Source organism: Callithrix jacchus, chromosome 2 (assembly GCF_049354715.1).
Source record: "Callithrix jacchus isolate 240 chromosome 2, calJac240_pri, whole genome shotgun sequence".
In the NCBI taxonomy this organism is placed as follows: domain Eukaryota; kingdom Metazoa; phylum Chordata; class Mammalia; order Primates; family Cebidae; genus Callithrix; species Callithrix jacchus.
The window spans coordinates 204,084,007-204,108,154 of NC_133503.1; the positions used below are offsets into that span (position 1 = coordinate 204,084,007).

General features: G+C 47.2%; 1 long non-coding RNA gene across 1 annotated transcript; it reads right to left on the bottom strand.

Moving 5' to 3' along the window:
• On the bottom strand, positions 1-23,883 carry LOC144581633 (uncharacterized). Its single transcript, XR_013532709.1, has 4 exons — positions 21,471-23,883; positions 21,235-21,343; positions 2,006-2,131; positions 1-1,919 (listed from the first exon to the last, which is right to left on the bottom strand). It is a non-coding gene; the product is annotated as an uncharacterized LOC144581633 (long non-coding RNA).
• Between the last annotated feature and the right edge of the window lie 265 nt (positions 23,884-24,148).

The following is a 24,148-nucleotide window of genomic DNA, read 5'->3' on the forward strand; positions in this document are numbered from 1 at the left end:
CCTATACTATTTTTTTTTTAAATGTAAACATAAGAATTGTTCAATCTTTACTGGTTACCTTGCTTTCAGTGCCTGGTAATACTGTATCAAAACAAATTGTAGGACAATCATTGTGCTATCAGACAGCAAGAATAAAAGACACAAACAACCCAAAGCGTGTTTGTGAAGACCCCTTTTTAGAAATCAAAAATGCCATTCATTTTGCTTTCACTACTGAAAGAGCAGCAAACCACAAAGATAAGAGGAACGGAGATGTGACCCTCACAGGGGAGGCATCTGGAAACGAAACTGCAGGGTGTCACCAGGTTCACTCAGAGGCCTCCTCTCACTCAGGAAATTGGACAATGAGGCAGGAAACAAGGCAAATGCTGGAGACGGAGGGTCCCACCTGTCAGTGGTTACAAGCACCAATGACACAGGCCCAGCCTTCACCTCTTTCAGAAAAGGGGCTGCATCTCAGCAGTGAGGCGACTCTCCCAGGGCCACAAGCTGCCACCGGCAGAACAAGGCTCCTGACCTGATGCCTTGGGCTCAGGCTGTGTCTCCCCTGGCTCTACGCACTGCCCACCGGGCTTCTCCAGGGCTGGAACACAAATGCTGAGGCCCATCACCCAAAACCCAGCCCCACGAGAGGAGAGATTCACACATACCACCGCCACAGACCCAAACACCAGTGAGCTGGTCCCCGGCCTGTGCTAGGAGCTGCATAGCCTGCGTGCTGCCTCAGGGGTCAACTGCCATCAGACCTCTTACCAATGCAGCAATGCTGTTCTGAAGACACATGAATGGGATTTTTCCCAAAACTTTTCTTGTACTTTTCTACACCTGTTGATGATATTTTATCCCGTCCTTCAAGACAGGGTGTAGAGTTAAGCTAAGACAGGCTGGCTAAATGTGCTGTGGCATCTGGGAAAGGATCGTGAATCAGAAAGACAGTAAGTAAATAAGAAAATCTGAATAAAATATAGACCCGAGTTAATAATAATGTGTCACTGTTCATTCATTGCGTATAATTGGTGTGTTGTTCTAATAGAAAACAGGCCTCACTGTACTGCTACCCTAATTTTCTCTATAACTCCAAAGTGTTTTAAAGAGTAGTTTGTTTTATAAACAATAATGGCCAATTATGGAACTATACACAGAAAGACAGCTTGGAAGTAGAGATGGAAGAGATGGGACTTCCTGGGAGGGTAATCAGACAAAACTTACCTGAATTCTTGGTTATATTCCTATCTTTGAACAACAACAATGAAAATCGTTTCTTAGGTATCTCATCTAAGAAATGTTCACAAGTCCTGCAGACGTTTAGGACAAAGGTGCTACTGGAGCAAAATTTATAGTAAGAAAAAAGTGCAAAGAGCAGGAGACTGTGACGGATCCTTAAGCAGAAACACAATGCTATGAATTAGGCGTAAGAGGAATCTGATGACGGAAGACACATTGACCACATGCCCCCAGCACCTCAGGGAAACGCATCCGCACAGTGGCAGGAGTTACCCCCGGACAGTGAGGACGGTGAGGTAGGTTTCAAGTTTCATCCTTGTTTCCAAATGTTTTATATTGTGGAGATTTTGCTTCTGAAATAAGGGAAACATACACATATGGGAAAAGAACTCGTTTGAAAAGGAAAACATTAACACTTGTTCTTCTATCTTTAAATATTCAAAATAATGATAAAATAATGTTGATTTTCAACCATGTTAAAAATTCAGATGCAAAATAAGTAAGAAGACTAATATTTTTACATACACTTCTGTTTTAAAAGTTTTTCCTGTAACTGTGTGACGCTAGAAAGAGGGCCAATTGATTGCCGAATAATCTCAAAGGAAATGATCCTTCTGGTGCAAACTGGAGACCTCAGATTTTACCCTGATGAGATGAACAGTTGATTCAGCTCTCTCAGTTCTCCACCTGTGGATCTGGAGAATGTGCTTGTGCATAACTTTGAATTCAACAATAAATTATGCATCCAGCACTCAGATGATAAGTGACAGGACTGTGTCACCTGTTGGCAGAACCAGCAGTCACAGAGCACACAGGAGCAGCTCTTCCGAGCAGGAATATTCTCAGGAACACCGAGGTCATCCTGTGTCTAAAACACGCCATGGGAGTCTTCGCCCGTGCCTTGAGGCTGCCGGAGACAAATGATAAGAACTTCAGGTTGATGACTGGTTTCCAGGGCAACCCTTCCAGTGATGCCACGTTCTCTGAGCAATGAGAGTGAAAACTGAAGAGTTCCGAGACACCAGCAGAACTGTGCGTACTCTGCGTCTTGGCTTTTTAAAACATTGCAGCACATTTCCAGAAGCCCTCAATAAAAGTGGACTCCATAGATAAATATTGTCAAAAAGTTATAAAATGCTTCTAAGTAAGCAGTAATGCATCAGTGTTTCTCCCCAACTGTCTACTCTGGTGGCAATATTAACCTAGAAATACTAACACATACTTTTTAACTCAATTTCTATTCCAAGTTAATGGGTTTCCTAGAATTGTGAAGGAAGACACTTGATAAATTTCATTCTAAAACAATAGCTAAACTGGAAAAAATGGTCAAATACAATATTGCAGAAGTCTGGAAATCAAACAGAAGCATTCTGATCACTGGGAAGCATGTATCTATCGCACACCAAAAAAAAAAAAAATCTGCTAAACGTCAGGTAAAAGCATTGTAGACTGGTGTTTTTCTAGAAGCTGTTTTTGCTCTGCCCACCCAGATTCAGCCATGCGGTGGTTCTCCCTAGGCTGGGCAGGCAGTGCAAACCGGCAGCTTGGCTGCCAGGCTGATTTGATGTGATGTGGGGTGTGGTGTTTAATATAATAACTCTTCCTATGGCAAAAAAAAAAAAAAATCCTCAAAGGCAAACATTGCAGCAAGTTATGTTAACTGACTGGTTTTAAAATTCATTACCCAACCCACACACAGATTTATTGGCAAAAGGCAGACGCTTTATTGGCTCAAGATGTTTTAGCACAACCGTGGGTCAAACATTGTATGACTAAGCTATGCTGACCAAAAGTGGTCCTGCAAAACCAGCCTTAAATACAAATGCAAGAATAAAAAGGGCGTGGGGGGACCTGAGCAGAGACGTGATCATTTACTGCAGGAGAAAAGGAGTTGACCAAATGAGCCCGGGCAAGTCATTCAACACACCAACCCACAGGGAGAGGGAGTTGTGATCTACAGTTGCTACAATGTATGACCTAAAACGTCAAGACTTAAAGAAACATCCAAGATGTACAATGAAACAGGACAGTGTGATTCTCACGTGAGAAAAAACAGTCAATAGAAACTCTCTGAGAAGAAAGACCCAGTGTTGAACCTAACAGACAAAAACCTCAAAAACGCTATTATCAATATGTTCAAAGAATTGAGAAAAGCATGTTTGAAGAATTTTTTTAATATAGTGATAATGACTCATCAACCTGAGAATATCAGCAAAGAGATAGAAATTGTTTTTTTTAATTCAGTGGAAAGTTTGTAGTTAATAAGCACAATAACCAAAATGAAAAATCAACAAGGTTTGGACTGACCAAATAAGGAATCAGAACTGGAAGACAGACTGAAAGAAAGTATTCAATCTGGAAAAGCAAAAGGGAAGGAAGAAACAAAAATAAACAGAGCCTTAGGGACCCATTGATACCAGGAAGTATCAAACGTCTGTTTAATGAGAATATCAGAAAAGCTAGAGATCATGCGGCAAGAGGATATTTGAAGGAATAACCGGAAACTTCCAACTTCGATGAAGAATCTGCACACTCAAGAAGCTTAAGGAATCCTGAAGAGAAACAGAAAGAGATACACAGTTAGACACATTCTAGTCAAATTGTTGAAAAACGAACAATGTGAGAAAATCTTGGAGGCAGCCAAAGGAACAAGAAAAGCACCCACCACATGTATTAGGCCATTCTTGAATGGCTGTAAAGACGTGACTGAGATGTGGTCATTTATAAGGAGGAGGTTTAATTGGCCACAATTCTGCAGGCTGTACAGGAAGCCTGGTGCTGGCATCTGCTCAGCTTCGGGGGAGGCCTCAGGAAGCTTCCAATCATGGCAGAAAGCAAAGGGGGAGCAGGTGGGTCACAGAGCAAAAGCAGGAGCAAGTGAGAGAGAATGGAGGGGAGCTGCTACACTCCTTCAAATGACCAGATCTCGTGAAAACTCACTCACTATTGTGAAGTCAGCACCAAGCCAAGAGGGATCTGCCCTCATGACCCAAACACTTCCCATCAGGCCCCACCTCCAACATTAGGGATTACAATTTAACATGAGATTTGGGCAGGGACAGATACCCAAACTCTTATCACCATATATAAGGGAACCATAACGAGATTAATAGCAGACATTTCATAACAAAGAATGTATACAAGAAGATATTGGGATGACATACTAACAAAAGTTCCAAAAAGAACGAAAACTATCGGTAAAGAATTCTGTAGTCAGCAAAAATACCTTTCAAAGATGACAGCAAACATTTAAAAAAAGACTTCCCGATAAACAAATATTGAGATAATTTACTGATAGCATACCTATCCTACAAGAAATACTAAAGAAAATCCTTCAGATAGAAAGAGACCACCACCAAATGGTAACCCAAGTGCCCATGAAGAAACAATGAGCAATGTTAAAGTTCTTATGTAGGTAAACATATTTTTGCATTGTTCTTTGAAGTTACCTAAAATGCAATATAAATGCTTATATATACATGTAATAATGTAATATTCACGACAATGACAGCACAAAGGAGGGAAAGGATGAAGCTGTATTGGAGCAAAGTGTTTCTGTTTGCCAGAACTAAGTTAGTACTAACATAAAATAGACTGGGATAAGTAAAGGTGTACATTGTAATTCCTAGAACAATATTTTCCAACGGAATAACATTTAAAAGAAATGAAATGGTACATTAGAAAATTGCTACTGAACATAAAAGAAAGTAGTAAATGGCCAGGTGTGGTGGCTTACACCTGTATTCCCAGCACTTTGGGAGGCCAAGTTGGGCAGATCATGAGGTCAGGAGTTCGAGACCAGCGTGACCAACATGGTAAAACCCAGTCTACTAAAAATACAAAAATTCGCTGGGGTGGTGGCACGTGCCTGTAATCCCAGCTACTGCTGAGGCTGAAGCAGGAGAATCACTTGAACCTGGGAGGCAGAGGTGGCAGTGAGCTCAGACTACACCATTGCACTCCAGCTTGGGAGACAGAGTGAGACTCCATCTCAGAAAAGAAACAAACGAACAAAAAAAAGAAACAGAAGAAAGTAGTAAAGAAAGAATGGGCAGACAAAAATAATAAAGAAAACTAGCAGCAAGATGGTAGAAATAAATTCAGCCGTTACTTATCTTAATAAGTCCACTAACTATAAATAGATTAAAAACTTCAATCCAAAATTAAAGATGATTTAAATGAATTAAAAACAAGAAAAAAAAGATCAAATGTTATGTTTTTACAAGAAACACACTTTATTTTATTTTGAAAGACAAAAAAGTGTTTAAAAGCAAATGATGAAAAAACATATACTATGCAAGCAGCAACCGTGCAAGAACTACACTAGCCATACTGAGATCAGACAAAATAGATTTCAAGACAAAACATATTACTAAAAACGGAGAAGGACTTTTATAATTATGAAAAAGTCAATTAACCAGAAAAATAATTATAAACATATATATACCTAATAACAGAGTGTCAAAGTACATGAAATATTTTACAATGAAGAAAAACTAAGGAAACTGGAGAAATAGACAATTGCACAATGATAGCTGGGCACTTTAATATCCGACTCTGAATAACGATGGAAAACTAGATGAAAATGTAGCCAGGACACAGAAGACTTAACAACACCATTAGCAACTGGACCCTACTACTATCCAGGGGCCATTCACCACAACAGCAGAATATATTATCTTTCCAAGTGCATGTAGACTGTCCTTCGGTATCACCATGTGCAAAGCCAGAAAACAACTCACCAGTTCAGTCATCAGTCAACTTAGAAGACATTTATGCACTGGATTATATTTTCAAGAACAGCCTAAGGGTTTAAACTAAAATGAAACCAGAAAAAAAAATTCAACCAGAAAAATCTCAAGCTTCCCAGCTTTTAATTCCTCAAATTTGTTCTATTCATTTAAAATGAATAAATTCAAAACAGAAAAAAAGTTTTTGAATGTTATAAAAAGTACTATTAACAATTGAATTTCCAATTCAACTGTGATTTCTGATTAATCCACTTTATGGCAAAATGCATTACAGCTTATGATGAAACATAGAGTAAATGTAAATTAAGATTATGGTCAATGGTTTCAACAACTAAAAGCTGCCTTTTAGTGCCAGTAAGCTAGAAAAAAAGAAGGGAAGGAAACAACACAAGACACTTTCACAATATTCTTTCTGTAAATATTAAATGGCTGGACATTGTTGGACTTGCTACCCAGGAGGGTGCCATTAGGCTCTGCCACATGTTTACAAGATTATTGGTTTTCAATTCACACGTTAATACCACCACCACCAACAGAAACACACCGCCGTTCCAGATTTGTGTTTCCAGTGTTGTTTTCAGCACACTGATGTCTTCTTGTGCAGTCAGCACTGCTGTAAAAAGCCGTCTCCTCCTGGTTAAGGGAAGTGTCGCCCTTCACAAGCCTTTAAGCCTTGCCTAACGTGTAGCTCGCTCTAAGATGACACAGCCTCCGATGAACTCACAGGTGTCCAGATAATCCCAAATTGTTTCCCTAATATTTAAACTCCCAACAGAAGACAAACAAAACCTGCTAGTGAAAAGGTGATTGCAAAACCAAGTCAGAAGCATCCTTTCAATGAAACTCCCCCTGGATCCCACTGTGCTCTGTGACCTCATTATCAGGAAGGCACAAGCATCCTCTGAAGCTTCCTCTGTTTCGGCCTCGGGCTCAGGACTGCTCTGCTCCTATCCACACCCATTTCACTCTCACCACCTTTTCCCAGGGCACCCATTTATCAAGTTCGGACTCCAGCTTGATGAGTGCACCCACCTGTTGTGAATATCAATGGCTGTCACCACACATCCAACCCCCCCTTGCTGATTACCCCACTGATTCCCGGGCATTGCAATGCCTGAACCGGTGACATCTGCTCTGGGACACCTGTATGGGGAGACTTGAGGTTTAATTTAAAGTACAGTTTAACTTAAGAGTCATGTCTGGACCCCTTATTTTTTTCATGAAACATGGTTACAGAGAAGTCCGTGAAGGTTGGAATCATTCACGAACATCATGTTTTTAAAGATTTATGTGTAGTTTTTTATGATTGTGTGTGTAATCTCTCTGTGTAGTGCTGTGTTGCTGAAATCTTACATCAATTAGGAGTACTAACTGTCTAGTTAAAGGCATAGGATTATGAGCCTTTCTTTAATAAAAAGTTATTTTGAAAAGTAGACAATTACACTTTGAAAGATACTGTATTTGCTTAATTTGAGGTAGATAATCTAACTGAAATTAGTGTGTTTTATCGTCATGTTTCAGTATAATTGAATAGAAGAAAAAAAAGAAAAGCAAGGTTAAAGTCCAGATTGTGCTATTATACAATTATTCATCCAAACCCATTTTTAATTTCTATCTATTTTCAGAAGTTCTACAGAAACTACTGGGATAATCTGTTAAGAGCTAGGTTATTTTAATGTATATTTAAGCAGTTTTCTGCATAGTGGCCTTAAAATAATTAGCAAATTCATTCTGTTATAGCATTCATTAAATTATTTAACTTTACTCAGGTTATTTTCTCATTTTATAAAATCAGATGAATCTGCCCAAAACATAGTGTGTCTTACAAAGTTGGATGCATTTTTTGAAATTCCAAACTATCTGTAATTAAAACAAATGTAAATGGACCAAATTCAGCAGCTTGAAGACTCAGCAATGTTTTGTTTACAACAGATACATATAAAATATAAAAATGCAGAAACATAAAAAGCAAAAATTAGCAAAGTTTTATCAAGCAAATACAAAAAAAAATTGGTGTAGCTATATTTATATCAGGCAAAATATAATTTAAACCAAAAGGCAGTATGAAGGATAAAGAGTGATACAACATAATGATGAAGATAGTAATTAATCAAGAAAACATAATAGTCATAACCTTATATGTACCTAATAACATAGTCCCAAAATAAAGAAAACAAAAATTAATAGAATTTAAAGAGAAAGAAGTCTACAGTTCTACTGGGAGATCTAAATATGCGCCCTTAATGCCATATTTCAAACAGACAAGACTATATTATTGCTCATAAAAACGGCTTCAAAGAGGAAAACACCATAAATGTGAAGTACCATTAATACCATTAACAGTGGCACGTAAGAGGTGAAACATTAATTACCCTCCTAGGAATAACAGTCCCGGTTTCGTGTTGATATAGTCCAGTGAAGTGGATTCCACTTGTGTTCTGTGACATTTGTAATATCCAGGATGGTTTTGATGATGGTTTTTATTTCAGGTGAGTGGGTCTCTTAAATCACCACCACAGCAGAGGTGTCTCCAGCTTACCTGGAAACAGGCAAAACTGAGGCAGCTGCAAATGCCAGCCGCTCTTGGTCAGACTTATTTTTCTATGCATTTACGAATTTGGAAGCTGCTGAAGCAAACATTTTTAGTTCATTTAAAAATGCATGACTCGTGTCTCACTATCAAGGCATGTTTGTTTCTGGCCAATGTCTGCATCTGTCCTTGCAGTGTGTAATGCCTCTACCCTGGCGGAGTCCAGGTGAGACTGAGGAACTTCCTCTCCTAGGGAGATAAAGATGTAGCTGGCATTCAGATCAGGACACTTGCTGAAGACAAAGTACAAATCTTCTGCAGACTCTAAGATTCTGAGGGATCCCGGACTAGACATCAATTTGTCTGAAAACTGAGAAAAATACAGGTTTGCTTTCTTTGAGAAGCAGCAAGGATTTGCTAAAGGTCGGGGAGCAAAGGACCATTTGGATCCAAAGAGGTGGGAGGAAGGAGGCTCAAATCTGACTGCAGATACACAGCACCAGCTGCTCTGCAGGACAAGCATCTGAAAAAGACACTCAGTGAGGGCCACAAAATCACACTACCTGTCTTCATCAATATTACCATAGCAACGAGGCCTAGATTCAACAGAGCCACAGCAATGGGAGCACCAGCTCCACAGTCCCACGGCAACAGAGCCACTGCCTCAAGTCCCACAGCAATGCAGCCACTGCCTCCACAGTCCCACAGCAACTGGGCCACTGCCTCCGCAGTCCCACAGCAACGGGGCCACTGCCTCTGCAGTCCCACGGCAATAGAGCCACCACCTCAAGTCCCACAGCAATGCAGCCACTGCCTCCGCAGTCCCACGGCAATAGAGCCACCACCTCAAGTCCCACAGCAATGACATCCGTGCCTCAGAAGTCCCACAGTAGGAACCATGGCATCAACATTTCCTCAGCTATAGAGCCAGCGCAGTCATTGCCTTTCCAAGTATTGATGCTTAGTAAACCTGGCTAAAGTCAGGTCAGTTAACCCCTCGATTAACCTGTCATGCTCATGGCAACAAAATACGCTGACAGGTGTGCACGGCCATCCCACGGCAGGAGGTGAGAAGCTACAAGGAGAAACGCTGGCATTTCCCGAAGGCGGACATTATCCTAGCATTTCCTGAAGATGGGATTAAATGAAGAAGGTGTCAGGAATCTCCCAAGGGAGCCAGGTCTGGAGGGTTTACCTCCGGAGATGCTGAGGTTCAGCAGAACTGGTTTGGGTTTGGGCTCTGTCTTCCACATAAGCACATGAGTCAACACCTGTGTCAAAAGGGAGGAGAAGGGTGGGGATGCCTCAGTACAGCAGGGTCCACAGGCACCCATCGAGATGAAGGTGTTGGTCCTTCTTCGTCAAGGCAGCAGCTGGAGGTGCACTCTGCAGGGAGCCCCCTTTCAGCCGAAGTGCCTGGTCCTGTGGCATCCTCATAGCCCCATAAGAGGAGCAACGCCCTCAGCAAAAGAGGCTGTGTGGATCGCATGCCCACATTTCAGACACAGGAGGTACCTGGCAAGTGGACCCAATATAGCTGCTCCCTCCAGATTCAGGGGTGCTAGTTTAGAGGACCAGCCACCAGCAAGCAGGGCCTTGCTGGGAGAGCTACGGTGGGCTCAGTGCCTGCCTGGTTGAGGCGCCGGCCTGCAGGCTGTGTGGTGATGGTGACCAGATGTGGGGATGTGGGCTTGGAGTCATGGCAGAGGTCAGCCCTGCTGTGGGGACATGGGCCCTCAGTGCATCCACACAGAGCCCAGAGGTCCACACTGACTCAGGAGCAGCCGAGGAAGAGTCAATGGCAGGAACCCTGAAAATGCCAACCCTTTGGGGGAGGTAGAAGAACAGGAACAAGTGAAGGACCCTGGAGGGGAGGGAGCAGCCCCCAGAGAAGCAGGTGCTGCAGGGAGCTCGAGGCAGAGAGTAGTCAGCTTGCTAAGACGCAGAAACACAGGCAGAGCCATGTGGGCACAGAGGCCAGGAGGGCGCCAGGTCCCAGAGGAGACAGTCACTGGGGCTTCAGTGACTGAGGGGCGGGAAAAGGCAGAGGGCAGAGGGCAGAGGGCAGAGGGCAGAGGGCACCTGGGAGGTGGAGGCTAAGAGCATGTGCTTCGTTTAAGAGGCTGGAAAGATACTCAGCAGCCCATTGTCGGACACAGGGTGGGGTACAGATTTGTTGTACTTCTCTGTATTTTGAAAAAAAATTTAAGGGGGTACACCTAAGTTTAAAATCAATAAAATAATGTTGTTTATTGTTTAAGTGCACAATGGCATTAGCTTTGAACAAGCAGAAGGAAGCAGAGAACATGTGTTCAGGTGGGTGCTAAGGGCAGCTTCGGCTCTGGAGGGAGCTCCTGAGGTGCAGGTGCCCCACGGACGGTTCAGCTCCCCATCTGCAAGGGCCTGAGGCCACATGGCCTCTCTGCACAGCAAGCATGGATCCACCTTTCTCTATGTCAACCACTAGATAAGTGTGTTGCCTGACATTTCTAGTGGCTGACTGATTCATGAAAAAAAGTTTTGTTTTTAGTAAATCCAAGTGCCTTTACGAAGCACAAGTTTTGTAGATTGTTTTCATGATTGCTTAAATTGGAGAAAGTTGTATAAAAATCATCTGCCAGAAAGCAGCAGTCTCCCCAGTGTCCTGCCATCCAGGCCGAAGCTCACACAGGGACTGATTCTTGAGGCACCAAGAGCAGTCATGCATTTGTGTTTTTATTCTTTTTTTAAGATCACATATTCAAAGTACTTTTGGGCCATGTTGCTGATTACCAATGTATGCTTTGGTATTATTTTTGCAATATGTTTTAGTCTGTTCTCATGCTGCTAATAAAAACATATCCAAGACTGGGTAATTCATAAAGGGAGGAGGTTTAATGGACTCACATTTCCACATGGCTGGGGACACTCACAATCATGGCGCAAGGTGAAAGGGGAGCAAAGGCACGTCCTACATGGTGGCAGGCAAGGGAGTGTGTGCGGAGGACCTGCCCTTTACAAAACCATCAGATTTCATGAGACCTTCACTATCATGAGAACAGCCTATGAAAGACCCAGCCCACGATTCAATCCCACTGGGTCCTTCCCTCAACATGTGGGAATTATGGGAGCTACAACTCAAGATAAGATTTCGGTGGGGACACAGCCAAACCAGATCAATGTGTATACCATGAACATGGACGCCATGTTTATCATGAAAACAACCTAGAGAGAATCAATCTCGTTTGATAGGAAATACGGCCAGCCAGGGTAAAGTGAATAGAAAGCATCTCCTTGAGTCATTACCAAGTGGTTGTCTAATCTTGAGGGGATGCTTGCAGGGACTGCCAGGGCCACTTGAAAGCTGAGGTGCCATGCCCAGCTGCTCCCACCTCTCCCCACACTGCACTCTCCATCCCGTGTGAGGCTGACAGCAGCCACACATGAGGGGCTGCCAGGGGTTCCTCATCTGTGCTCAGTTTGTGCAGCCTGGGGGAGCAGAGAACTACCTGGGCCACAGAAGGACAGGCTGCAGCAGGAGAGGGCCCATCACTGCTGCTCTGAGCCAGAGATGCGTCTGTAGGTGGAGGCCCTGCTGACCCATGAAAATGCCCAGGCGGCCCCACGCTCTCCCCAAGTCCCCAGGTCTCTGCCTGCATGTTCCAAACAGCTGCTGATGCAGTTGGGCATGCAGACCGGGGACTTGTGTCATGCCAGGCATGGTGGTTTGTCCAGCAGGATGGTGATCCTAATCCATGCAGAGCCTTGGTGAAGGGGTGGGCCCTGCATGGGGGCAGGCAGAGCTGCACTGCTGCAGGAGACCTGCGTGGGAGTGCTTTGGGAGAGACAAGTAGGGGAGATTGTCTGAGTGTGTGTCTAACCCCACCCCAGAGACAATGCCTGAGGACCATGGCCCTGAAATAGACATGAAATCGGCTGACTCTGTCCCCGCCCAACCCAAGCACAGGGCACCAGGCAGAGCCCACACTTTGGTGCTAATTCCAGCCCTGCTCAGTCCCCAGAGTCCAAAGCCCCAGATGGATCAATGCAGCCCTAGGCCTCTCTCCTCTTTTCTGCTGACTTCCAGAGATGTAGTTGGAAGCCAGACATGGGCAGAGTGTCCAGCGTCCTGTAGCGCAGCTGTGAAATCCTACCATCCAGTGAAACCAGTAATGAATCCTCAGGCCAGCTGCACCAATGGTCTCCACGCACTCACCCATCTCTTCTTGGCTTCGTTCCAAATTTGGTTGTAAATTTTTGTGGTACTCCTTCACCCCCAAAAACATTCTGAGGCCTGATTTCCGCCACAGAAAACAGAATTCTGTTCGTTTCTCCAAACAAATTCAGAGTTTGATTTGCATCAGAGGAGGCAAATCTCTGCTACCCGTCCAGAGTGGCGTTTAAGGAAAGGTGTGAGACAGCACACAGTGCGGACCCCAGTCCCGGAGTCTGCTCTGACAGCAACTCCATTCTTTGTTGGAGAAGGATGAACAGCAGCGGAGCTGAGAGGACTGAGGCCCTGCAAACACGCAGCAGGTGTGTCAGGTGACTGACGAGTGCCAGGTCGGGGCCTTTTATTTCAAAGTGATGTCCAGGCAATATTCAGAAAGCAAAACCTACTCAAGAAGAATTACATTTTGATGTTTTGTAATCATTTCTACAGGGATTGAAGTCACCTTGTCCAAGCACGTTACCCGAGGATCCCTCTGGACTGCCTGCAGTTCCACGGATGTGGGACAATATGCCTCCAAATCCACCAGGAGAGGTTTTCTTTGATGTCGGGAAAACCTTGTAAGAATTGCACATCTCCTAAGCATCACTCAGGAGATTTGGAGAAGTCAGCTCCCTGTGAAGGGGCCAGTAATAAGGTACAAAAACCTGCAGTGTGGGCTCCGTAAAGGCAGGGGGCAGCGGAGATGCCATCTTTGCATTTCAGGTCTCCAAGAGGAAGTTGGGACAAAGATTTTCAATGTGCCCATTACACAGGTTAAAAAAAAAAAACAGGCACAAAAACACTTAAGTGATTGTGTCCACGTCAGAAACTAGTGGAGTTGGAATTCAAGTTTGCCATGTGTATCAATCTGTTCTCACACTGCTATAAAGACATACCCGAACCTGGGTAATTTACAAAGGAAAGAGGTTTACTTGCCTCACAGTTCAGCATGGCTGGGGAGCCCTCAGGAAACTTACAATCATGGCAGAAGGCAAAGGGGAAGCGAGTCACCTTCTTCTCAAGGCAGCAGGAAGGAGAAGTGTCAAACGAAGGGGGACTAACCCCTTACGGAACCATCAGACCTTGTGAGAACTCCCTATGGTGAGAACTCCCTATCACGAGAACAGCATGGGGGAATCCCCCCACCATCCAATCACCTCCACCTCGTCTCTCCCTTGACCTGTCAGGATTATGGAGATTATAATTCAAGGTGAGATTTGGGCGGGGACACAAAGCTGAACCATGTCACCATATAATCACAATCCCCTTTCCAAGATCCCTAACCTGGGTCTGGTACTGGAGCCTTCATCTCCCCTAAACCGTGACCCCCTGAACCTCCTCGTGCAGGACACTCACCGTCTGTGCAGGTTTGAGCAGGTAACATCGGCAAGGAGTAGCAGTGGCGACGCTGGACAGCTCAAAGTACGGGCATGCGCAAGAGCTCTCCATGGTCTGCACAAATTAACCAGTCCTGAGGACCGCCCGGCTGCACGCCAGCTGCTGCTCCACTGATGGATCCCTTTAAGGGCATCTGGGAGGAGAAAGACTGGCCCTTAAGGTCGTCTTCCGCAGAACCTGAAGTTATGTTTTTACACACCTCATGTCTTTGACCTTAGCTTACTCTACACTTCTGGCTATAATACACTTCTCTTAACACTGTTCATTGTCCAGGATTATTTCATGGTCATGTCCTGCAATATTATTGGGCTCTTTTACTATTAATATAGGTTCTGCTTGTGTTCACGGGAGCTCAGCGTTTGCTATCTATTTTCATGCCACATATTTTGCTGCTTTTAATACCATTTAGCATATGTAACATCAAAGCAAACATACTACAGACATAATTGCTATTTCCACAGACCCTGCTTTAATTAATTTCTGTATGAACTTTGAGGTTCTCAGAAAAGAAATCTCCCACGTGTGAAATTCTGCATATTTGGTTATGTCACCATTAGACGCTCCTGCTAGTGCCTTCCTCCTGGGCGCTGTCGGTGGCTCCCTGATGCCCTGGAACCCACAGCAGGACTGGGGCCAGACAGACGCTGGCTTCACGGAAGCGTGAGGACGGGTGTCTCTCCCAAGGTGCAGTGAGCAGTGAGCGGGCGGCTCCCGTGTGCGGCGCTCAGAGCTTACTCCTCGGACTCTCAGGCGGCCACACAACCAGAAAAGCCTTGGGAGACCTCATTGCGTGGGAAGGGCATATGTTGAGAAGCTGAGATTTTTTTTTCATAAAAGATGAATATTGTCCAGTCATTAACATTTTACAAAACTGAGAATGAAAAATAATCCTGCCATCTTAGCCAGATATAAGCACTGACAACTTGTATTTCCACCTGGGTTTGTTCTTAACTCTTCTCTACACAGCAGCCTCTCATAGCAATCAAAGAAGATCATCTCTACTCTACAGAAGGAGAAACCGAGGCACTGGCAGGTGGAGTAACTGGCCAGAGCCCTCTTCAGTCGGTGGCAGCCCTGGCTGTGGGCTCCCCTGCAGATGGAGCAGTGGTCTCTGCTGCAGGATCTGAATTCTCTCTGGAACTTACACACATGCACAGAGGCTGCCCCAGTCGGGACAGACCAAGGGACTGCATGTGAGTGGGAGACACTAACAGTCACCCACTAATTCACCTCTCACTGAGCCACAGTGCCAATGCGCTTCCACAACCAGGCCTTCGTGGCACCCACTAATTCACCTCTCACTGAGCCACAGTGCTGATGCGCTTCCAGATCCAGGCCTTCGTGGGTTAACTCCATGTTGAAAACGTTCCCCATGCAGGAAACATGGTGCAAACGTGTCTCCTGTCCTTCACATGCTCCAGAACTGATCGGTCATTGATTTCATCGGGCCCAGGTCTGCTCTGCTGGAGGCCACCGTATTGAAATACCTTTCATGTCTGGAATTACGTTCTCAGGAAAGACTCCAGAATCGGCTGACAGCGCTCCCTGGGGCATCCACCCAATGGCCCGTCCAGGAGCTTCTACAATCATACCCTCTTCCGGAAGGAGTTTCCCCTTCACCTGACCCCATCAAACTTTGAGTGTGACCGCTTGCCTCATTTTACTGGGAAACAATTGCTGTATTCGCATTTCTGACTTTGCTGAAGCGTTTGAGTATTTCGTCAGTGTTTGCGGTCTCTTTCTCTCGTGTGCGAGGATCTCCGTCTCCCTCTCGATTCATACACTTCCAGCATATTCAACCTTCGTCTTCCAAATTCGCTACACACATTTTTGCTCTTGGCATTTGTCTTTGCTAAGAAAAGTCTGGCTCTTTTTTCTTGCTATCAGAATAATGCACATACATCCCGAAACTTGGAGAGAGGAAGATAAAGCAAAAGTTCACATAAATATCCGCAATCCGCATCACAGGCGGGAATGTGGCAAGTGCTGCCGGGCGCCTCTCCAGGCATTTTTCTCTCTGAAAAAGCACATAGTTTATTTTCCAGAAATGGAATTGTACAGTACAGGCTGTTTGCAATTCGCCTCTTTTTTAAATTGACTGCAGCCACCAAGCGTTATTCTCAGCACATTACTTTTTCATGGATGAATCTATTGTGAAAGTAACACAGCCTCTGTCCTGGTTTTCTAGGACGGCACCCCACACTGGGCTGCTTTAAACCACAGAAGTTTCCTCTGGAAGTCCCACCTGACGCTGTCCGCAGGATCCTGAGCCCTCTGAAATCCTGGCTAACACCTTCCTCGCCTGCCCTGGTACCCCGGGGTCACAGCCACCCCGGGCGTGCTGAGGGTTGTAGACTGGCCACTTCCGTCTCTGCCCCGTCGTCACGGGCTGTCCTCTGCGCGTCTGTCTCGGCATGATTTTGCAGGAAGCCCTGGGCCACATACGTGAATTAACCAGTCCTGAGGACTGCCCAGCTACTCTGCTTCACTCACGCATGCATTTAAGGTCATCTGGGAAGAAAAAGATCGGCTCCTAGGATCACTTTCTACATAACCTAAAATTAGTCTTTTTTCACATACGTCACGTCTCTGAGCCTCACCTCTGCGCTCCTGGCTGTAGTATCCTCTCACTACTGCTTGCTGGGCCATCCTGCTCCACTGGGACCTCTCTTAGCAAATCACGTCTGCAAGGCCCTATTTCCAAATGAGGGCCCATTCTCAAGTACTGGGGGTTTGACCTTCAACCTGTCTTTTTGGGGATCGCAATTCAAGCTGTAACAATTTCCGTAACCTGCTGCCTCTTATTCCACAGAGAAACTGCTCTCTTTCCTTCTTCTTCAGCGTTTCCATTTCTGATCACCTGTGCGCTTCCATGACCATTTCCTCTGATCACCTGTGCACTTCCATGACCATTTCCTTGGGATTAATTATTGGAAGTGAGATTGATCTCATGTGCGCCGTCTCCTGACCCTGTGGAGTGGGCAAGGACAGGACTCCGGGTGCAGCCGGCAGCAATCCTCCTCTGTTTCAGCCTGCAGTGGCCGCTCGCTGTGTCAGGACAACTTGCAAGGACCCACAGAGGGAGAAGTTTGCCTCGGAGCTTGTCCTGAGCCAGAGCCTGAAGCCCGCTGCGTGGATCACACAGGTCACATGGTAGAGAGGAAGAGGAAACGGAAACCCAGAGCTGCCCCCGCTTCCCTCTCCACCTCGTGCTGAACAAGGAGTCCCTGGCTCCTGCTTGTCACTATGGCCTGATGACAGGGTCAACTCCCGGGCCCTCCCTAAGCCCGTGGGGCCTTCACTGGGAGCTCAAAAGTGCAGGTCAAGTCTGAAGGTGGAAGGACCGTTGGGCACAGAAGTGGCTCCCAGTGTGTTGTCTGTGACATGCTGCTGACCTTCCCTGCCTCCCAGCTCAGGGCTCCCAGCCCCTGGGCCCCAGGGTCCCCCATGGGTGCACACAGGAGTCACCCAAATATAGAAGGCAAAGCATTACTTCCATTTCTTGCCGTCATTAACGAGACAAGCAGTGGGGTAAAAGTGCGTCTGATCTTATTTCAACGTCGGAAGTTAGAGCATGGAGACCAGGAGGCCTCTGTCTGAATGTCCCCTTGCCTGTGGCAAAGGTCACTGTCTCCGTGGCACTCACCCCAGGGTCCCAGGGCAGGGAGAGACCCCCAACGCTGATGGCTCTCCTGAAACCTGTCACAAGTGGGCCTCGCTGGGAATCTCTGAATGAACTTATGTAGAAAAGGGCACCCCTGGAGCTGCTGCCGCGCCCGGGCCCCTGACAGCGGGGACTCTGCTTGTCCAGGTGACTGAGCCTCCCCCGGGCCAGGAAGCAGACACAGCGTTGCTTCTCCCACTCTCAGCCCTGCCTTGTGCACCCCGGGTCTGTTTCAAAGGAGGAATGCGTTCCACCCTCTTCCAAAGTGATAACCTCCAGCCACAATTCTCTTGCCTCACTGGGGCACTGCGGCGACTCCCTCTCTGTATTCTGTAACAGAAATATAGAAGGCAAAGCATAAAAGACTTTAAAAACAAAGGAGCACTGAGAAAGATCTTGCAGGTGTCTGGGGAGTAGCTGATGACCTGAATGAGACGCCCACGCACCTTGGTGCAAGTTCCCCGAAAGCAAGAAAGCTGGCAGCATCTTCAGACCCTTCAGTCTCCCCAGAAGGGGAAATGTCATCGCTGGTTGTTATGGATCAAATCACATCTAACCCCAGTATCTGGGAACGCGGCCTTTCTGGAAACAGGGTCTGAGGTGGATGTGATGAAAGAAGAGCAGGTCGTTTGGGCAGACCCTCATCCAGCATAACCACATCCTTATAAAAAGGAGACATTCGGACACAACGACAGACATGTGTGGAGGAAACGCAGCTGGAGACGCATGGAGCCATTGACAGACAAGCCAAGGAGCGCCCGAGGCCACCAGCAGCTGGGAGAGCCTGGGAATGGCTCCTTCTCCCAGCCTTGGGAGGAACTCGTCCAGGTCAGCACCCCAAGTTTGTACTTCTGGGCTCCAGGACTGTGAGGCAGCGCATGTCTGTGGTTCATGGCACCTGTGTGTGGTGCCCGTCACACAGCAGGGACAGGACACTCGTGCCTGGGAGATGCTCAGACACACACTCACTCCACTTCTAGACTCCTGGTTTCCTGTGGACAGAGGCTCTCCTTAAACACCTCCAGACATCTAGCACAAGCAGAAACACACAGGATGCACATGCACACCGAGCTCCACGGCCACACAGACGGAAGACACATGGTGTTGCCTGGCCCTAGCCTCCTTCACGGCTCCGACAGAACCTGCTCTCTCCCAGCTCTCCCTGTTGAAGGCTCAGAAAGTTTTTCATTGCACTGAGTCCACATTTCATTTTTAACCTAGCAGCCGCCTCTGTCAAATGACTGTGCCTTGCTTATCACTCGCACAAGCAAACCACGGTAACAGCCAGGGTTGCAGGAGGCGGCCCCGCCCTGCCCCTCACTGAAGGCAACTCACTGTGTCCTGGGGGCATGCCCATGGTGGCTGCCATTCCTGTCACACACTACTCAATGTAACAAAATGCAGAGGCGTTCTAGCGGCTCCTCTCATCCTCTGCATTCCAGGCAGGTAATAGCAGGTAATAAACCACCCTTCATCAAACTCAATAGATACATTTTTGTAACACCTATGAATTTCTCCATTTGATGATCAAATATATGTGGAGATGTATTAATCAATGGACTATAATGTGATAAAGTCAGAATATCATGAAATCTATTGATATTAATTTATGTCTCCCCACGTAGAGGTGAAAATTCTGTTAATGAGGGTGCAATCTAGTGTGACAGATGCAAGCAGGGTGGCCAGGTGTCTGCAGGCCTATTGCTTGGATCTAAATCTGGGCTCTGCCACTGGCCAGCCTTGGCCAGGTGACCTAATGTTTCAGTGACACGGTGCCCACATCTGTTAAATGGGGGTGATGATGCCAGCTCCCGCGCAAGAGAGTAAGAGCATCACCTGGATGACTGTCTGGTAACACATATGCTCTAGGATCACCTGGATGACTGCCCAGGAACACATATGCTCTAGGATCACCTGGATGACTGTCCGGTAACACATATGATCTAGGATCACCTGGATGACTGTCCGGTAACACATATGATCTAGGATCACCTGGATGACTGTCCAGTAACACATATGCTCTAGGATCACCTGGATGACTGTCCGGTAACACATATGCTCTAGGATCACCTGGATGACTGTCCGGTAACACATATGATCTAGGATCACCTGGATGACTGTCCGGTAACACATATGATCTAGGATCACCTGGATGACTGTCCGGTAACACATATGCTCTAGGATCACCTGGATGACTGTCCGGTAACACATATGCTCTAGGATCACCTGGATAACTGTCCGGTAACACATATGCTCTAGGATCACCTGGATGACTGTCCAGTAACACATATGATCTAGGATCACCTGGATGACTGTCCGGTAACACATATGATCTAGGATCACCTGGATGACTGTCCGGTAACACATATGATCTAGGATCACCTGGATGACTGTCCGGTAACACATATGCTCTAGGATCACCTGGATGACTGTCCAGTAACACATATGCTCTAGGATCACCTGGATGACTGCCCAGTAACACATATGCTCTAGGATCACCTGGATGACTGTCCAGTAACACATATGCTCTAGGATCACCTGGATGACTGCCCAGTAACACATATGCTCTAGGATCACCTGGATGACTGTCCAGGAACACATATGATCTAGGATCACCTGGATGACTGCCCAGTAACACATATGCTCTAGGATCACCTGGATGACTGCCCAGTAACACATATGCTCTAGGATCACCTGGATGACTGTCCGGTAACACATATGCTCTAGGATCACCTGGATGACTGTCCAGGAACACATATGCTCTAGGATCACCTGGATGACTGTCCAGTAACACATATGCTCTAGGATCACCTGGATGACTGTCCAGTAACACATATGATCTAGGATCACCTGGATGACTGTCCGGTAACACATATGATCTAGGATCACCTGGATGACTGCCCAGGAACACATATGCTCTAGGATCACCTGGATGACTGTCCGGTAACACATATGCTCTAGGATCACCTGGATGACTGTCCGGTAACACGCATGCTCAGATCCTGGGTGATCTAGGATCACCTGGATGACTGTCCGGTAACACATATGCTCTAGGATCACCTGGATGACTGTCCGGTAACACGCATGCTCAGATCCTGGGTGATCTAGGATCACCTGGATGACTGTCCGGTAACACACGTGCTCAGATGCTGGGTGATCTAGGATCACCTGGATGACTGTCCAGTAACACGCGTGCTCAGATCCTGGGTGATCTAGGATCACCTGGATGACTGTCCGGTAACACACGTGCTCAGATGCTGGGTGATCTAGGATCACCTGGATGACTGTCCAGTAACACGCGTGCTCAGATCCTGGGTGATCTAGGATCACCTGGATGACTGTCCGGTAACACACGTGCTCAGATGCTGGGTGATCTAGGATCACCTGGCTGGCTGTCCGGGAACACGTGTGCTTAGAACACTGCCCCCGTGTGGTCGGCGGAAAGATGGGAATTTGGGTCTAGAGCCATACTCACTGCAGGGCTGTGGACCAGTCCCCCAACTCCCTTTGAGAGATTATGACATGGACGAAGAAGGTGGTGCATGCAGCTTCTCCAGGGGAACGCACCAGCAGAACGTGCATATCTGCATGGAAAGAGGGGTTATTTTAAGGAACTGGTTCAAGCATGCTGTAGGCTTGGCAAGTCCACCATCTTCGGGACTGCCTGTCAGCGGGAGACCCAGGGAGGAGCCGATGGTCTCCAGGACTTACCTGCATGCATGGAAGGTGGTAATTTACTCCCTCTGATCATGAAGAGGGGGCGGGAGGGGGTCTCCATGCAGGCTAAGGCTGCACGCATGAGGCACAAAGGTGTGAACACTGTTTCCTGGGAGCAGGTCTGCACTGCAGACAGCAGGTGAGCAGCAGAGACGAGGCCAAGTTCAGCTCAAGCCCACAGGTGTCTGCTGGAGGAGGGTCATCCTTTGTCCTGTGCAGGCCTTCAACTGATTGGATGAAGCCCCACACTAAGAAGGATCAGCTACTTTACTCAGAGTCCACCGCTGAACTGCTCATCTCATCCAGGAACACCTTCAAAGAATTATCCCTAATGATGCTTGACCAAGCATCTGGGCACCAGGGCCCAGCCAAGCAGACACGTGGGCGCAGCGGTCACGAGGACTTTACCCCAGAATCTGCAGTCCCCCCATTCCCTCCAGAAGTGCTCAGGCAAATCCAAATAGCAGCCCCTGCAGCAGCAGCAGCAGGGCTGGGGAGTCCATAGCCTGGACAGTCGGAGCATGTCATGACTATGGATGCAGCAGTTCACACACACAGTGGACGACGGGCGTTAGCTCCAGCCTCCTGGAGGAGATGCACCCGCGCCCCTCCTGCAGAACCTCCCGCACGGCCTCTGTCCGGCAGCCCCTGGGCCATCCTCCCACGAGCAGGACCTTAGCTCCTGGAAAGGAGGATCTGCGTGTCCCCAGCACTGGGCTGGACAGGGAGGCCTGTCAGAAGCACTCAGTGCCCCACCCCAAGCCACCAGGACCTGGCACTGGGGGACTGGAGACAACCTTGCCTGAAAGCCGCATGGCATTAAATGGCACCAGGATGAGCCCAAGAAGCAAATACCACTTTATGCACAATTTAAATGTTAGAAACATCGCTTTTCTCTGATTTTCTTGAAGTCACAGAGAAAGGCTGAAAATGAATCATTCTGCAAACATGGGTGCTTTCTAGGTATTCACTGACTCCTTCATTCATGCTCCTGCAAGGCTAGAAGAGGCTTTCGAGAGTTAAATCACAGAAAATGTACACAATGGAAAGCTTATTGGCTTCATTTTCTTCCACGACTACAGCCTGAATCACAAGCCAGGCTCAGGATGAATCCTGTTCCTTCTGAAGACGGCTGCGAGGATGTGGCCCTCCCGCCCATCCATGATGCTAACTGGATGCAGCTGTCAGGTAAATAAGCTTCCAGGGGAACTCAAAGTACAGATACTCAACCGCAGCGAAGGGCCCTGGCAAACACAACCCCATAGGCCCACCTTCGCAGCCTCCCTGGGCACATCAGATGTGGGACGAGCAGCTGCCTCTGCTCTACTGTCACAACTGATGCGAACGCCACGGAACAGGTGCCACTGTCCGACCCCGTCCAGGCACACAGCTGGAACTCTGCACACTCGCCCATCCTCATCCAGATACAAAGCCACGGCGTTTCCCAAATAATCAAACTTTCTTCACCTACAAGCTCTTTCAAGGTGTCTGAGAGCCTCATAATCCCGAGGGTTTGCATGACTTACCCGATGCTTGGAAGGCGGTCTGTGCTGACCTCTCATCATGGTGGGAAAGGGGTCTCCTAGGAGGTTAAGGCTGCACCCACCAGGCACAAAGCTATAAAAAGTGTCTGAGGGGCCAGGGGAAGCCAGTCTGCATTGCAGGCAGCAGATGAGCAGTGCAGACGAGGGCAAGTCCAGGACCCTGAGGGCTGGCCAGATGTCCCGCACAGCACAGCCCTGGGGGTCTTCAGAGCATCGTCTGTTGCAATCCTCAATCTCCATAAAAGAAAAAAAAAATCAGGAAGCCACAGTGGTGGCCCATTTGTCAAGGTCTCTGCTTGCTGTGGAGAAAGATAATTTGCTCCATAAATAATGAATTCGATGCGTGTCCCTGGGACCAGCTCCTGGAATGCCTGGCAGAGCCATTGTGGGATTCCAGGTCGCTGCAGGCCGCCGTTCTCAGAAATGCTGGGACAGGTCTGTTTAAGGTTCTCGCAATTACCCAGCGTTGACGGAATGTCTTCTTGGGGTCTCACTAATTCTATCTGGATGTGGCTGAGAGTCAGTGTCAAGATGTGAAACATCCTTTTCCAATCATAAAGAAATACAAAGATTCAGCCCATGTGCCATGGCTCTGGGCTCCTACAAAGAGTATTTATGTGATTATTTTCGCTGGGATTTCAAGGGTTCAAAGCCATCCATGTAGAAAGGATTCCTTTTTCTCCCTCTTTCCTGAAAGCCCACTCCATCTGCCTGTCTAGGCAAGCTGGAAATTTAAACAGGCAGGCAGGGCATGTGGCCAGTGTGCTGAGCGGGGTGCACGGCCCCCAGTGAGCTCTGGAGGGATCCACGCCCTGTGTGTCTGCTCCCTCCTGCCAGCAAGGAGGGCCTGGGAAGGAAACTGCAGGTGGAGGGGGGGTGCTGGCAGAGCTGAGACGCTTTCACAGTCTCATGACAGGAAGCAAGTTCATGCAATGGCTCTCACCCACTCAGCAGCCAGGCCAAGAGGGACACTTAACCCTCCTCAAAATCCAGCCAAGAAGACAGTGTCCCGGAAATGGGGCTACGTGGGGTTCCTCCCTCCTCCCCTGGCCTCTGCAATCTCCAGCCCTGGCCAGGAGACATTCCCCAGCACCCGCTCTGGGGGACCTGTTCACGCTGAGACCTGTT